The following is a 15,069-nucleotide window of genomic DNA, read 5'->3' on the forward strand; positions in this document are numbered from 1 at the left end:
GTCCTCTTCCCGCCGAACCAAGCGCGCCCGGACTGCTGAAATCGAACAAATTTTGGTTGATGAAGCAGATCCTGCACTTCCACCGAGTTTGCCACCGAGCCCCCAACCGGAACCTTCTGACCGAACTACTAGCAGCTGGGCCCCAAAGCTAACTTTTAACGACCGAGACATTCGAGATACAGACTCGGTTGTTGCTGAGAAAGACCACCTGTTGGCCATCAATCTGGCTAAGAGTGTGTGTCTGCCCAAAGACATGGAGCATCACCAAAAACAGTTAAACACTGAACTGAAGGCCATCAGGTCTACGACTAAATCCATGATTCTGGTAAGCAACTTCGGTCGTTTTGCTGTTTTACTTTCTTTTTTCAATTTCTACTTCGGTTTAAAGGGAAATCTTTGCTTTGTCAGGCCCTTCAGAAAAACCAAATCACTCATAGGAAAGTACTGGAGCTTAGGAAAGTAACCAGGCACGCAGCGGCAGAAGCTGAGGCAAAAGCGACCGAGTTGGAGGAGGCCAGAAAGGAAATGGCCGAACTACGGGGTGAGGTCGGCAGACTGACCGGAATGGTTAGTTCGGCCGAAGCCGAGAAGCAGAAGGCTGCCATTGCTCTGAAAGACAAGTAGTATCTACCCGAGCTGGTGAAGCTGGAAAGGAAGAAAGATGCCGAAATATCAAAGGCGAAGGAGAGTGCAAAAGAGGCCGAAAAGAGAGGCTTCAAGAAGGCGGAAGATGTATACGCCCAACAATGTGAGGCTGCCAAGGAGCTGTTCTTTAAGTGCGGCTGGAGGGGAGCCGTTGAGAAGCTCGGTCATGATCCTCAGACCGAGGTTTTCAACCCTCCAGCCTACTTCATACCGAACTCCCTGATGGAATACGTCAATGCCATGCAACAGCAGTTTCTTGAGGGCTCAGACTCTGCCCCTGAGGTTACTCCGGTTGTGAATGTAGATCAGGTAGTTCGGTCAGAGCCCACGGTGGAAGATCTAACTATTGATCAACCAAGTGAAACCGTGGTTCCGACTGAAACCATTCTTGCGACTGAAAACGTCCTTCCGCCTGAAACCGGTCTTCAAGTTGATGCCGACGCTGCCTTTGACGCCGAAATTGAAGATCTTTTTTCTTGATTTTTTCTCTTTGTTGTTATCTTTTCTTTGTAACCGGGCTATGCCCTTCTGTAATGATTTTTCAATGAATGAAAAATTTGCTTGAACTTCTATTCCAGTTTTGATGTGTGCTTGCGCTTGTGATGTCTTCTATTGTTTCAACTGTCATTCCGGTTTTAATGGTTAAACTAACTATGCTTATCAGCCAACCACTCCTTAGCCGATATAGGTACTTCGGTTGAGGAGTATTCAGAGTTGGTTTACTTCATCTGACCACTCCTTAGCCGACATAATTACTTCGGCTGAGGGGTACAATGAGTTTGTTTGTAGTCAACCATTTTCCAGCCATACCCATACTTCGGCTGAAGAGTACCAAGGGTTGGTTTATTCCAGCCAACCACTCTTCAGTCATACTCATACTTCGGCTGAAGAGTACCAAGGGTTGGTTTATTCCAGCCAACCACTCTTCAGCCATACTCATACTTCGGCTGAAGAGTACCGAGGGTTGGTTTATTCCAGCCAACCATTCTTCAGCCATACCCATACTTCGGCTGAAGAGTACTAAGAGTTGGTTTATTCCAGCCAACCTCTAAGTTAATTTTTTCCAGCTAACTTAGAACATTGTTTGGTTATTCCGGCCAAACGTCCTGCAGCCTGGATCCTTATCCTGGGCTTAGGAAGGGTGTTGGTTTATTCCAGCCAACCATTCTTCGACCATACCCATACTTTGGCTGAAGAGTACCAAGAGTTGGTTTATTCCAACCAACCTCTAAGTTAGTTTTTTCCAGCTAACTTAGAACAATGTTTGGTTATTTCGACCAAACGTCCTGCAGCCTGGATCCTTATCTTGGGCTTAGGAAGGGTGTTGGTTTATTTCAGCCAACCACTCTTTAGCCATACCCATACTTTGGCTGAAGAGTATAAAGGGTTGGTTTAATCCAGCCAACCTCTAAGTTAGTTTTTTCCAGCTAACTTAGAACAATGTTTGGTTATTTCGACCAAACGTCCTGCAGCCTGGATCCTTATCCTGGGCTTAGGAAGAGTGTTGGTTTATTCCAGCCAACCACTCTTCAGCCATACCCATACTTCGGCTGAAGAGTATAAAGGGTTGGTTTAATCCAGCCAACCTCTAAAGAACAATGTTTACAATGTTTTTACTAAAGCTAACTTTTACAAAAAACAATTCATGCTGAAAAAGAATCGCTTGTTTTATTGAAGGAAGAAAAAATTACATATTTTTGAAAAGGAAAAGCTAAAAGTAAAATAACTTGAGATTGGTCGTGTTCCATGGCCTAGGGATTGCTTTGCCGTCCTTGTCTTCTAGGTGGTATGCCCCTTTGCCTGCTAACCCAACCACTTTGTAAGGACCTTCCCAGTTTGGCCCTAATTTGCCATCTCCTGGTACCAAGGTGTTTCCCATTACCTTGCGCAGTACCCAATCGCCGATCTTGAATTGTCTTGGACGTACCTTTTTGCTGTATTTTCTGATTAACTCTCGTTGGTATGAAGCAATGTGAACCAGTGCTTTTTCTCTTCTTTCTTCCGCAAGGTCAAGTTCCAATGTTATGGCTTCTCCATTTAAGTCTGGATCAAAATTTTCGCTTCGAATTGTGGGGAGGCCAACTTCCAGTGGGATTACTGCTTCCATTCCATAGGCTAAGGAGAATGGTGTCTCTCCTGTTGATCGTCGAGGTGTGGTGCGGTAAGCCCATAAAACATGAGGAAGTTCGTCCGCCCATTTCCCTTTTGCCTTCTCTAGTCTTTTCTTAAGTCCATCCAAGACGACTTTATTTGATGCTTCTGCTTGGCCATTCGCTTGAGGATATGCCGGTGTAGAATTGTAGAACTCTATCTTGTATTCTTCGCAAAAGCTTCTGAAGATTCTGCCGTCGAACTGAGTGCCATTGTCTGATATTAGGGCTTTTGGTATGCCAAACCGAGTGATGATATTTTGCCAAACGAACTTCTTCACATCTTTTTCTTTGATTGATGCCAATGCTTCCGCTTCCACCCATTTTGTGAAGTAGTCTGTTGCTGCGATAAAGAACTTCCTGCCGTCGAGTGCTGTTGGAAGTGGTCCTACTATGTCTAAGCCCCACATTGCGAAAGGCTATGGACTAGTCAATGGTAGGAGTTCTCTAGCTGGTTGATGTATTTGATGTGCGAATTTCTGGCATTTTTCACACTTCTTCACATATTTCTCTGAGTCTGCCTGCATGTATGGCCACCAATAACCTTGCGAAATGGCCCTGTAGGCTAGTGACCTTCCGCCTTGATGGCTTCCGCAAACCCCCTCGTGTATTTCAAACAAGAATGCTTCTACTTTGCTGGGATGAACACACTTTAGGTAAGGCCCTGAGAATGACTTCTTGTATAATGCTAAAGATGGAGATAGCCAAAATCGCTGCGACTTTGTTCTTATTCTATTGGCTTCTTTTTTCTCTTCTGGTAGGATGCCGTCTTTTAGGAATAGGATGATGGGATCCATCCAGGAGGGGCCTAATTCTGCGCAACATACCTCTTCTGCTTCGGCGTCTTCTATGCTTGGTCTTGGTAAGAAGTCGATGAGTAATGGATGAGGGATGGATGTATCTGCCATTGAGGCAAGGCCTGCTAGTTCGTCCGCTCGGCTGTTTTCCTCCTTGCCAATTTGTTCTATCCTTACTACATCAAACTTCTTGATCTCTGTTCTGACCAGCTCTTGGTACTTGGCCATTCTATCATCCTTCGCTTCATAGTCGCCAGAAATTTGATTTACCACCAGCTGTGAGTCGCTGTAGACCATTAGTTCGGTGGCCTTCATGTAATGTGCTGACTTGAGTCCTGCGAGAAGCGCCTCATACTCCGCTTCATTGTTGGATGCTGGGAAGCCAAGGTTGATTGCTTGCTCTATAACCAGGCCGTCTGGAGAGGTGAGGACTATGCCAAGTCCTGCACCATGCCGATTGGATGCTCCATCCACAAAGAGCTTCCACATCTCTCCAACGAATAACTTCCAGCAAGTGGAGGGGTCAGATGATGTCGTGGGGTCAAGAGTGGTGTTTTCTTCAAGGTCCATGCTTGCTGTCTGTTCCTTGACATCTATTTGGACTGTTGGTGAGCCTTGGTTTGTTTCTTCCTTGTTGTCCTTAGTCTAGTCTGCCTTGGAGTTTGACTGAGTACCTTCTACTAGGGGTTGTGCTATTCCGGCGTCAACTTTCGTCCCTAGTTCGGTTGTGTCAGTTAGGTCGACTGGGCAGATATGATGACTTCCAGGAGTAAACTCTGCGACGAAGTCCGCCAAAGATTGGGCTTTTATTGCGGTCCTGGGTTGGAACTTGATGTCGAATTGTCCTAACTCTACTGCCCACTTTAAGATTCGCCCAGAAAAGTTTGCCCTCTCAAACAAAGCTTTTAGTGGAAAAGCTGTGAGGACGACTATGGTGTGGGCATGAAAGTAGTGTGCCAATTTTCTGGAGGCCATCATCAATGCCAATGCTAGTTTATCCAAGGGCAAGTACCTTGTTTCGGCTCCCAACAATGTCTTACTGACATAAAAGATGGGCAAGTGTTGTATTCCTTCTGCACGAACCAACACTGCGCTAACTGCGTGCTGAGAGATTACCAGGTACAAAAAGAGTTCTTCACCAGGTACTGGAGTAACAAGTAGTGGTGGGGAAGACATGTACTCCTTCAAGCTTTCCAAAGCTCGGTCGCATTCTTCATCCCACTCAAACTTGGCTTTTAAAGCTTGAAAGAATGGTCGTAATCTGTCTGATGACCTGCTTATGAACCGGTTGAGTGCAGCTGCCATGCCGGTGAGATGCTGCACTTCTTTTACTGAGTTTGGTCTCTCCAGATCTTGGATTGCCTTGATTTGAGAGGGGTCTGCTTCTATACCTCGGTTGGTCACGAGGAAGCCTAGGAATTTGCCAGATCCTACTCCGAATGCACACTTGGACGCATTGAGGCGCAACTTGTGCTTCTTCAGGATCTGGAACATCTCGCCTAGGTCTTTAAGATGGTCACTCTCATCCTTGCTTTTGACCACCATGTCGTCGATGTAAGCCTCCATTGTTCTGCCTAACAATGGTTCAAACATCTTGGTGACCATCCGTTGGAATGTCGCCCCTGCGTTCTTTAGGCCAAAGGGCATGACCTTGTAGCAGTATAATCCTCTTGGTGTTGTAAAGGATGTGACCTCCTGGTCTGGCTCATGCATGGCGATTTTGTGATAGCCTCTGTATGCATCCAGAAAGCTAAGTCGGTTGTGCCCTGCCGTCAGGTCCACCAGTTGATCTATCCTTGGTAGAGGAAAGCTATCTTTTGGGCAGGCCTTGTTGACTGTTTTGTAGTCGACGCAGACTCGCCATTTGCCATTTTTCTTTGGCACTACAACTGTGTTGGAGATCCATCTTGGGTAGTGCACTTCTCTAATTGCTCCTGCCTCCAGCAGGTTGCCTACTTCTTCTGCCACTATTTCGGCGTGGTGGAGTGCCGATCTGCATGTGCGTTGAATGACTGGTCTGGCGGATGGGTGGACATTGAGTTGGTGACTGATGAAGTTTGGATCAATGCCTGGCATGTCGTAGGGCGTCCAGGCAAACACTTCGATGTTAGAGGTCAAGAATTCCAAGACCTCTAATCTCTCAGCGCTGGACAACGATGAGCCAAGCAAGAAGAACTTATCCGGGTTCTTCTCATCTATTTTTACCTCCACCAAGTCCTCCACCGCTTTCTGATCAGCCTCTATACCGACGTCCGCGAATAGTTCATTACTTTCTGGTTCTTCTACCGAATGAACGTATCCTTTGGCAGCGCGGCTGCCATTTACCGTAGCGAAACATTGTTTTGACATGATCTGATCTCCATAGACTTCTTCAATTATACCGGTGTCGTTGGGGAACCGCATTACCTGATGGTATGATGACGCCACCGAACGCATGGCGTGCAGCCATGTTCTGCCCAAGATGATGTTGTAAGTGGAGGGGACCTTCAGTACCCAGAACTCCACTTGTTCTGTTACGCTTCCTGCTCTGACTGGAAGAATTATTTTGCCGACGGGCCATTCTGGCATGGAGTTGAATCCAATTAGGGGAGAAACTGCAGGCGCCAAGTCTTTGTCTTGTAGCTTCAGTTGTTTGAATGTGTCGTAGTACATGATTTCACATAAACTACCCTGGTCAATCAGAATCCGCTTGACGTCAAAATCCTTGACTCGGAGAGTGACGACTAGGGCATCATTGTGAGGACAGTATATTCGATCCAAGTCCTTATCCGAAAAGGACATTACATTTGTTGCCTCTGTCTTTTCCTTCTTGATGGCTGGTTGGGCACTTAGCACCTCTCTAAAGTGCTCAGCCTTCTTGATTGATCCCCTGAGCTCGCATACACGCTCAGGTTCAAAGACTCCATGTATTACATTGATAATGTCTTGAGGTGGGGCGTCGATTGGCATTCCGTTGGGGTTATTGTGATCCTGGGGGGCTGGTTGCGTCCCTCCTTCAATGTATTTATCCAAGTGGCCTGCTGCCACTAATTCTTCCAGGTGTTGTCTCAATGGTGTGCAATTCTCAGTGTGGTGCCCTTTTTCTTTGTGGAAGGTGCACCGCGATCTTTCGTCATAATCCTTCTGGGCTTCTCCTAGCTTGGCTGGCCACTTGACGTAAGGCTCATCTCTTATTTCGCTAAGAATCCGATATATCGGTTTCTTGAACACCGTGGTTATGGCAGTACGGATTCTCAACCATCTTTTATCAGGGTCTTCTCCGTTATCTCGTCTGCCATGTCCGTTTTTGCTCTGACGATCTACTGTATTGACCTTTGCTGAGGTCTTCTTTTCAGGTACTGCGGTCGCACTAGATTTTGCTTTGGCACGTGCGTCATCCTCTTCTACCCTGATGTGCTGATGCACTCTTTTCATCAGGGCTTCCATAGTGAGAGGTGGCGTCATGGTAATCGAGTCCCTCAGTCTGTTCCCAACTGGAAGGCCTCTTTTATATTATGCAATGGCGAGATTGGTGGGGCAGTCCCCAATCTGATTGAATGTTTCCCAGTAGCGACTGTTGTAGGATCTAAGGGTCTCTTTATCCCCTATGTCGATGGAGAGTAACTGGTCGATCTCCACCAGTGCTTTTGTGTTTGTTCGGAACCTTGTTACGAACGCTTCTGCCAATTGAGCCCAGGAGGCTATGCTGCCTTCTGGAAGTTTTTCGAACCAAGTCAAGCCTAGGTCGCCAAGGCTTGATGGGAAGAGTATGCACATTAAGGCCTCGTTTCGCCTGTATACGGCCATGACTTGGCGAAAGTGGCTCAAGTGTGAATACGGGTCCGTCTTCCCTTCATATGTAGTGAATTTCAGTTGAAGGAAGCCTGATGGTAGGGGCGCGTTTTCGATTGCTGGAACAAACGGCGAAGTCTGTGGTCTTGCTAATGCTTTGTCCGTTGGTTCGTAGGCCGGTCGCGGTATTGGCATTCCAACCTCGACGCTTCCATGCGTCCGAGGAGCCAACCGCTGTAATGCTGAAACTCTATGTGGATCCCTTGCCCTGGCATCCTCCTTGCATCGTGCTTTCTCTTCGAGCACGGTTCGTAAGTCGGATGATCTGGGTAATTCTGTCTGTCTAGATCTGGTTTGGTGCGAATGTGAAGGCCAATATGTGCTTCCTTCAGTGTATGATCTCTCAGATCTCGTCCTCTCAGACCTGGAATGACGAGTTTTGGAAGACCAGGATTGAGTGTCGCCTGTCCTAAGGCTTCTGCTCTCTCCTTGTGAGGGTGTAGTATTCCTACTACGATTTTCTGAGTGGCGAGGGGGCGTCTTGTTTTTGCGCCCCTCTCCTGTCGCCACTTCTTTTTTCTTCATCTGGCACTTCAAGGCTTCCATGTCCGCTGCCATCTTCTTTATCAATTCATCTTGCTCTTTCACGCGATCTTCCAGAGCTTGAGGGTCAATCCTCCGTCTTTGTCTGTCGAGACTTTGAGAATGAGATTGACGGGGGCTGTGAGTCCGTCTCCCCCTAGCATCCTTCCTGGAGGTATGTCTTTGGGGCTCCGAGTCTGCCATGGGAGGGACAGAAGGTAATCCTTCACGCCTTGCGCCCCCTTCTGGAGTTAGTCCGTCGACAGCGGACTGCGGCAAGTCTTCAATGTGTGCCATTGATTGAGAAAATGAGAAGCTTAGTCAAGAGGTTTTGTTCTGTCTGTTTTTCCCACAGACGGCGCCAATTGTACGGGGAAGAAATAATTCTCCTCGTATAATCCTGTTGACTAAGTCCACGCTCCTCCGTACGACGTCGCTTTGTCACCTGAAAACACAAACGTGAGCTAGCCGGCGGGTGTGTGCCGGAAACCTCTTCGATGCCTAAGTCAGAAAACTTGACAAATAGACAAAGCTCAATGTATTCAGGAAGCAAAATTGTATGTTGCGTTATGTTACCTCCTTCCAAGGTAATGCTTGTGAGCTTTTATAGGTTTCGAGTGGCCCAATCCTAGTAGAACTTTTATTTCTCCATGCAGAGTCCTCCTAGGATTCATGCTCCTAAAAGATAATGCTTATCTTTTTACACCCCCCACTGCTTAAACCAAGTGGGATGGTCTTCACCATGGCCAAACTATCATCTGACCGAGATAAACCTGGCTATGCTGAGCCACAAAGTAAGCCGAACTATCCTTAGTTCGGCCCTCCCACTTATATTTCCTTATCTCGGTTCTTACTTGTTCAACTCATGGTGTGCTTGGACCGAACCAACGACTTTGACCGGTATAACTCCAAAATCGGTATACCTCTAAAACCGGTATAAATTCAAGAACGATGTACCTTCAAGACCGATCTAACTTCAAGTTGCTCCCGGACCGAAGTAGTTTAACAATTCACGAGCCGAAGTAACTTCATCTCTTTTGGCCGGAGTAACTTTATCTCCCTTGGGCCTGAGTAACTTTTCGGCCCTTTTTACTCAGTTTGTCATACTTTGGGCCATAAAGTCCATCTCATAGCTCGGCCCAATTTTCACTCAAAATTACCCTCTCAGAAAGTATTTTATAACTTATAGAATTGCATAAAATATTTTATATTTTAAGCAAATATCATAATGTATATTTGTAATTGGACTTAGGTTCTTTTCAGTTGGATTTGTTAGTTGGATGGTGTTGTTGGGCTTCCATGGCTCACCATGGAGGCCCCATCAATGATTCGAATTGCTCAATATGTAAAACTTGTCGAGTATTTTATCTTTACAAAAAATAGCATTGATCGAATATCGATAATCACTTAATCAAATCAAATTTATATTAGTAATTTATTTTTAAAATTATATTTATTGTTGACATAATTGTTATATGATCAAATAAAATCAATCAGTGTGTTTGGTTTGACTTTTTTGAATTTAGTTTTTTGAAAACTGAGGCTGTGTTTGGTTGTGATTTCAAAATGTGATTCAACGTGGTAGTTTGAGTATGGTGTTTGGATGGAGCTGTGGAATTAATTTTCCATAGATCTGCAAAGCGCTCTGTCTGTTCTGTCAAAACCGAGCGCGTGTTTCAATTTTTTTTTCAAAACGGGACGTCCGGCCGGTTGACCGGAATAGTGATTTTTTTTTTTACAATTTTTTTTTTTGCAATTGATATATAATCAAAAAAAATATTTTCTGAAATTTTTAAATTTTTTTATGTGCTTTAAAATAATTTTGAGTTTTATGAGTTGTAAATTTTTGTATCAAATTTCAAATGTCACATCAACAATTCCCCACTCAAATCAAAACTCTTTTCAAAACTATTTTCAAAACTCTTTACCAAATAAATTTTCTACACTCAAATCATAATTCCACAACACACAAATTCAAAATATAACTTATATTCTCAAATCACATTTACAAAACTCTACCAAACGCTAACTGAGTTTTTTGATTTTCGTATTTTTTTGTTTTTAGTGAATGTTTTTAAAATTTTAAACATTTTTTTTACTTTTTTAGATGCATCTTACTTAGATGTATCTGAAAAGTAAAAAATTTGTGAAAAAATATGTTTAAAAATTAATAAATACATAAAAATACAAAAAAATATATTAAATTCTCGTATTTTTTTTTTATATTTTTGGTATTTAGTGAATTTTTAAAAGGTTTTTTTCATTTTTTTTTTTTACTTTTTAGGTATATATATGTTAGGTATGTCTAAATATTAAAAAAATTGCTCAAAATGTTAAAAAAATTCAGTAAAAACAAAAAAATACAGAAAATAAGAACGTAAAATTTTCTGAAAAGTATTTTTGAAAAATGATAACCAAGCATGCTTAGGGGTTGTTTGGGGTGTCCTAAATAAGTGCACTTTTTGTCTTTTTGGACTAAAAAATTGAGGTTGAAAATATAGATATTTGGGTTAACTTTTTGACTTTTTATGAAAAAATGTGTAATAAAAAATTGTAAAAATTGATTTGTAGGGAAAAATTCGAATTAAGAGTTGTGCAGCCGTAATTGTTGACTTTTGGTGAATAGTGTTAACTTTTTAACTTTTTGACTTTTTAATTTTTTTACAAGTTAATATATTTTTTTAATAAAAATAAAACATTCAATAAACCTTACGCATTCTCAACAAGTCTCTCCAATCCAAACGGAGGGAAGCGTTTCCTTTCTCGTATATAATTCACAGATATGTTTAACGTACAGCGCACGCTTGGGATCAAAAAAACAAGACGAAAAAAAGAAAAAAAAAAAAATCACCAACCAATTTATAATGCTGGGGAAAATATTTTCTAGGGTATCAGTTACTGCGAGCAACAAAGCCATGGCTATGAGGAGGTTATCGACTTCGCTTCGAGGGAGGTATTCAGTTTGTTTGTTTTTATTTTTTAAAAAATACTTTTTAAAAAATTTATTTTCTTATTTTTCATGTTTTTTTGTTTTTACTGAATTTTTTTAATATTTTAAGCAATTTTTTTATTTTTTAGATATACCTAACATAAATACACTTAAAAAGTAAAAAAATTGTAAAAAAAATCTTTAAAAAATTCACCAAATACCAAAAATACAAAAAAATATAAGAATTCAGTACATTTTTTTTATTTTTATGTATTTATTAATTTTTTAAAATATTTTTTCACAAATTTTTTATTTTTTAGATACATCTAACTAAGGCGCATTTAAAAAAGTAAAAAAATGTTTAAAATTTAAAAAATATTTACTAAAAACAAAAGAATATGAAAATCAAAAAACTCAAATTTTAAAAAACTTAACCTAAAAAATTCAAACCAAACACTGATTATTTCTCTTTTATTTTATATATGCTTTATTGTTTTTTGTTCTATAGATAGATGTGCCGAAGCTTGATTTGGTCGTTGAGAAAAACGGAGTAAAAGGGTCGTTTGGGTGAAATCCGACATTGATTTGGGTTTTCTTCCCCTTTTCACCTGGAAAACAGAGCCACATTGATTTTATATTTAGATTAATTTTTTTATTTTTATTTTAATTGAAACTCATTTTTCAATGCGGGGTTTTGTTTGTAGAATTCCGAGTGATGATGGGTTGGATGGAGGTACTCTTGTTGTTTCTATTTGCTTTTTGCCTTGTGACCTTTCTTCACGTTCATTCTGAGTGTTTCCCTTACTATTCTCCTTCCTTCCAATCCAATTGTATGCCAGTTGGTAAGGTGGTGTCCCTCGGAGTTGGGAGTTTTTTTGGGTTCTGTGTTTAGCGGTTGGTATGTTCCCTCTTGCTCTCTTGTCCCCTTCTTTTCCAATTTATTATTAGGTCGATTATTAATTTATTTATTAAAGTATGACAATCTTTCATTATTAGTCTTGTGTGTGTGTGTGTTTTTTTTTTAACATTTAGGAGTAAAGGTGTTTTTGTTGCTTTTTGGATTTGATGCACTTAAAGTATGATAATGGTTCATTGGTTTTAGGGCAAATTACACTGACCTCCCATAAGGTTTGAAGAAAATATAATAAAACACTAGACTCACTTAAAGTGTTAATTCTTATAACGTTTGGCCCCCTTGTCATCAGAAATTCCTTAGTCATATGCACTTAAAGTGTGATAATGGATCTATTTTTTAAAAAAGTTTATTCTGATCAAATATTTAGGGCTGTTTTGGCAAAATTGCAAAAAAGTCACTACAAAAAAGTCATTCATTCTCTGTACTTTTTTGTACGTCTTTTTGTAAAAAGTCAAAAAGTCAAATAATTTTGCCAAACTTCAACTCAAATTTGGCACAATATTTGACTTTGTCATTTTTTGTCAAGGCGTTTAGCTCACCATTGGAGAAGATTTTTGAGATGTTCAGCTAAAAAATGGCTTTGCCATTGGAGTTGCTCTAAGAACATTGTGCGAAATTTTAGCACAATAAATGTTTGACCATTGAAGCCTTTAAATTTTACTATTTGCCCCCCAAAAATTGGCTAGTCATGTGGTTTTTTAATGTAAAATCAATGAAATTAATAAATTAATATAAAAAAACTTACTGTTATATTAAAATAATTTAATTCAAAATACAATTTGAGGGCATTCCATAAATAAAAATTTACAATTTTAAGGGATTCATTCAACAATACTAACTGTTAAATTTTATCTAACGTTTAATCTAAAGACACTAGGAATATATATATATATATATATATAATTGGGTACATACCATCTTATCGTATGTTTGAAATTGAATTGTGCTAACAAATAGTATGTGCACTGCTTGGGTCTCTCAAAACATGCCATATTGGCACATTGGCATGATTAAAATATAGCACAATTTGTTAGAGATGGCCTAATTGTAGTAGTATTGGATTTCTAACGACGTCTTGTGTGCAGCCTTTCAATTCAAGAGAAAGTTGATTTCTGGAAAAAGGAAATCTTTGGAAGCAAAGACTAAGGAATGTGTTACTACTTTCACGTTGCTTCTATATTTTTTTCTTCATAGACCTTTGTTTCTATACAATGGGGCTATCTTGTTGAGAATTAACCTTTCTTCTCCACCGTCCTAGCTAGTAGCAAGAAAGCTGAAATCAAGGGTTCAATAATGGCTGCAAGCAACTCTGTGAAGAGTTCAAGTTTGAATAAAATTGTTGTAGTTCATTTAATGTTTTCATATTGTCAATTTTCATCTATAAATATGCATTGTATCATAGAGTAAGAGAGATAGAGAGTTTGAGAGAAAAACAATTTCTCCTCTTGTAAGTTGTTTGTTTCAGTTTGTTGCGAGTAAAATAAAGCCTGTTTTTCCTCATTATAAACCCTCTCTTTGTGTTTGGTTTGAACCACCACAAGTGGCTTGACACTCCACTCCCACCAACATATCTATGTGTTTTATACCTAAAACTAGTATATGAGACAGCAGATGATTAGAAAAAAAGAAAAAAAAAATACACAAACAAATTAAAAGCTAGTTTACACCACATAAACTGAAATTCAGTTAAAAACTGATTGGCAGCCTAATGGTTCTTAAGGAGTTGGATACGCTGAGGTTATAATGCATATATGCAACAGATTGGAGGAAATAAGAAAGATGATGGACACCAGTGGGGCTTGACAAGAGCCTAAGATTTTTTATTTATTTTTTAATAATAAATTGCTAGAGTTGATAACAAGGCTGCTTCTATGACCTGTTAAATCACTGAGGTTGTCATTAATGAATGGTAAGACACTAATATCCTGTCTTAATGACTCATTACAAATATGGCTTAAACTAAAAAATGCATGACCAGCAAAAGTCGCTAAATAAAAACTAGGATCCTAGTAACAATTTACATAATTTAGGGGGCCTGCATGATCTTCTCAAATCAGTTTTGTATGTTTGTGCATCACTGAATCATAAATGGTATTAATCACTAGAAAGTGGACTCATTGATTTGTTTTTAAATTGATGCTAGTTGTTAGTTATGTTCTGGCTTCTAAGTGTCCAAAATTGTTCTGAAGAAAGCACTCACAATTATATGCTTATAACGCAGAGAGCTAATACACGATCAAATTGCCACTGCAAATAGGGGAAGTATCATGTCGGATTGCAAGGCTTAGATTATTAGTGTTAGACTCCCCCACCCCCAAAAAATAATAATATATGTAAAAATCATGTTGTGGCATGTACTTATCTAAAAAAAATTCTTGTCTTTTCATGCGTAAATTTATATCTATATTTTATTTATAAAAAAAAAAAAATCCCTTGTTTTTGCGTGGTAGTTTGTATTGAGAAATTACAAATTAGATATTCTTGCATGAATCTTTTATAAATATGTTCAGTCATGTAGGAGGTGTACTCCATGCAAGGTTGCAACTAGTTTAATTACTTGTATTATGCAATTGTTTTTCTTGTATAAAATTCCGAATCTGTGTTTCCAGTAAATATGTCAATTGAATTGCCAAAACTACATTTTAGTTCATTGTGAAAGAGAAATTGAGAGAGTAATATTGAAAGGGAATTCTGTAATATTAACACTCTGTCAGAAACAAATTAGAGACTCCATAATATAGGAGCTCGGATACAAAACATCATGATGATGGAATTTAATAAAATAAGCAAAAGGACGCCGAAAGGTGGTGGGCGACCGAAAGCAACCGAAAGCTTTCTTTCTATATTATATACATGCTATTAGTGGTAACATAGTATATTAATATTGACAACTATCGGACAACTATCTATTAGACTATCATATATATATATATAGTATTATATTAACAGCCCCCCTCAAACTCAAGGAGGACAAACATCAACCAACTTGAGTTTGGAGACAAGTTCAACGAAGCGACCAGGAGAATGAGCTTTGGTGAAGATATCAGCAGGTTGATCAGCAGAGGAGATTGGATGGAGATGGACAGTACCATGAGTGACATGTTGACGAATAAAATGACAGTCAATCTCAATGTGTTTGGTGCGATCATGAAAAACATCATTGTGAGCAATTTGAAGAGCACTTTGATTGTCACAAAAGAGGGCAGTAGCACCAGAGGGGGAAACACCCATGTCAGTAAGAAGCCAACGAAGCCACAGAAGTTCCTGAGTAGTATCAGC

General features: G+C 40.1%; 1 long non-coding RNA gene across 1 annotated transcript; it reads left to right on the plus strand.

Annotated features, from left to right (window-relative positions):
• The first annotated feature begins 10,764 nt into the window (after positions 1 to 10,764).
• LOC145792128 (uncharacterized) lies at positions 10,765 to 11,868 on the plus strand. Its single transcript, XR_014331275.1, has 3 exons — positions 10,765 to 10,898; positions 11,579 to 11,607; positions 11,714 to 11,868. It is a non-coding gene; the product is annotated as an uncharacterized LOC145792128 (long non-coding RNA).
• The last annotated feature ends 3,201 nt before the right edge of the window (positions 11,869 to 15,069 follow it).

This window comes from Camellia sinensis, chromosome 6, assembly GCF_055761805.1.
Source record: "Camellia sinensis isolate YWXY chromosome 6, ASM5576180v1, whole genome shotgun sequence".
Lineage (NCBI taxonomy): Eukaryota > Viridiplantae > Streptophyta > Magnoliopsida > Ericales > Theaceae > Camellia > Camellia sinensis.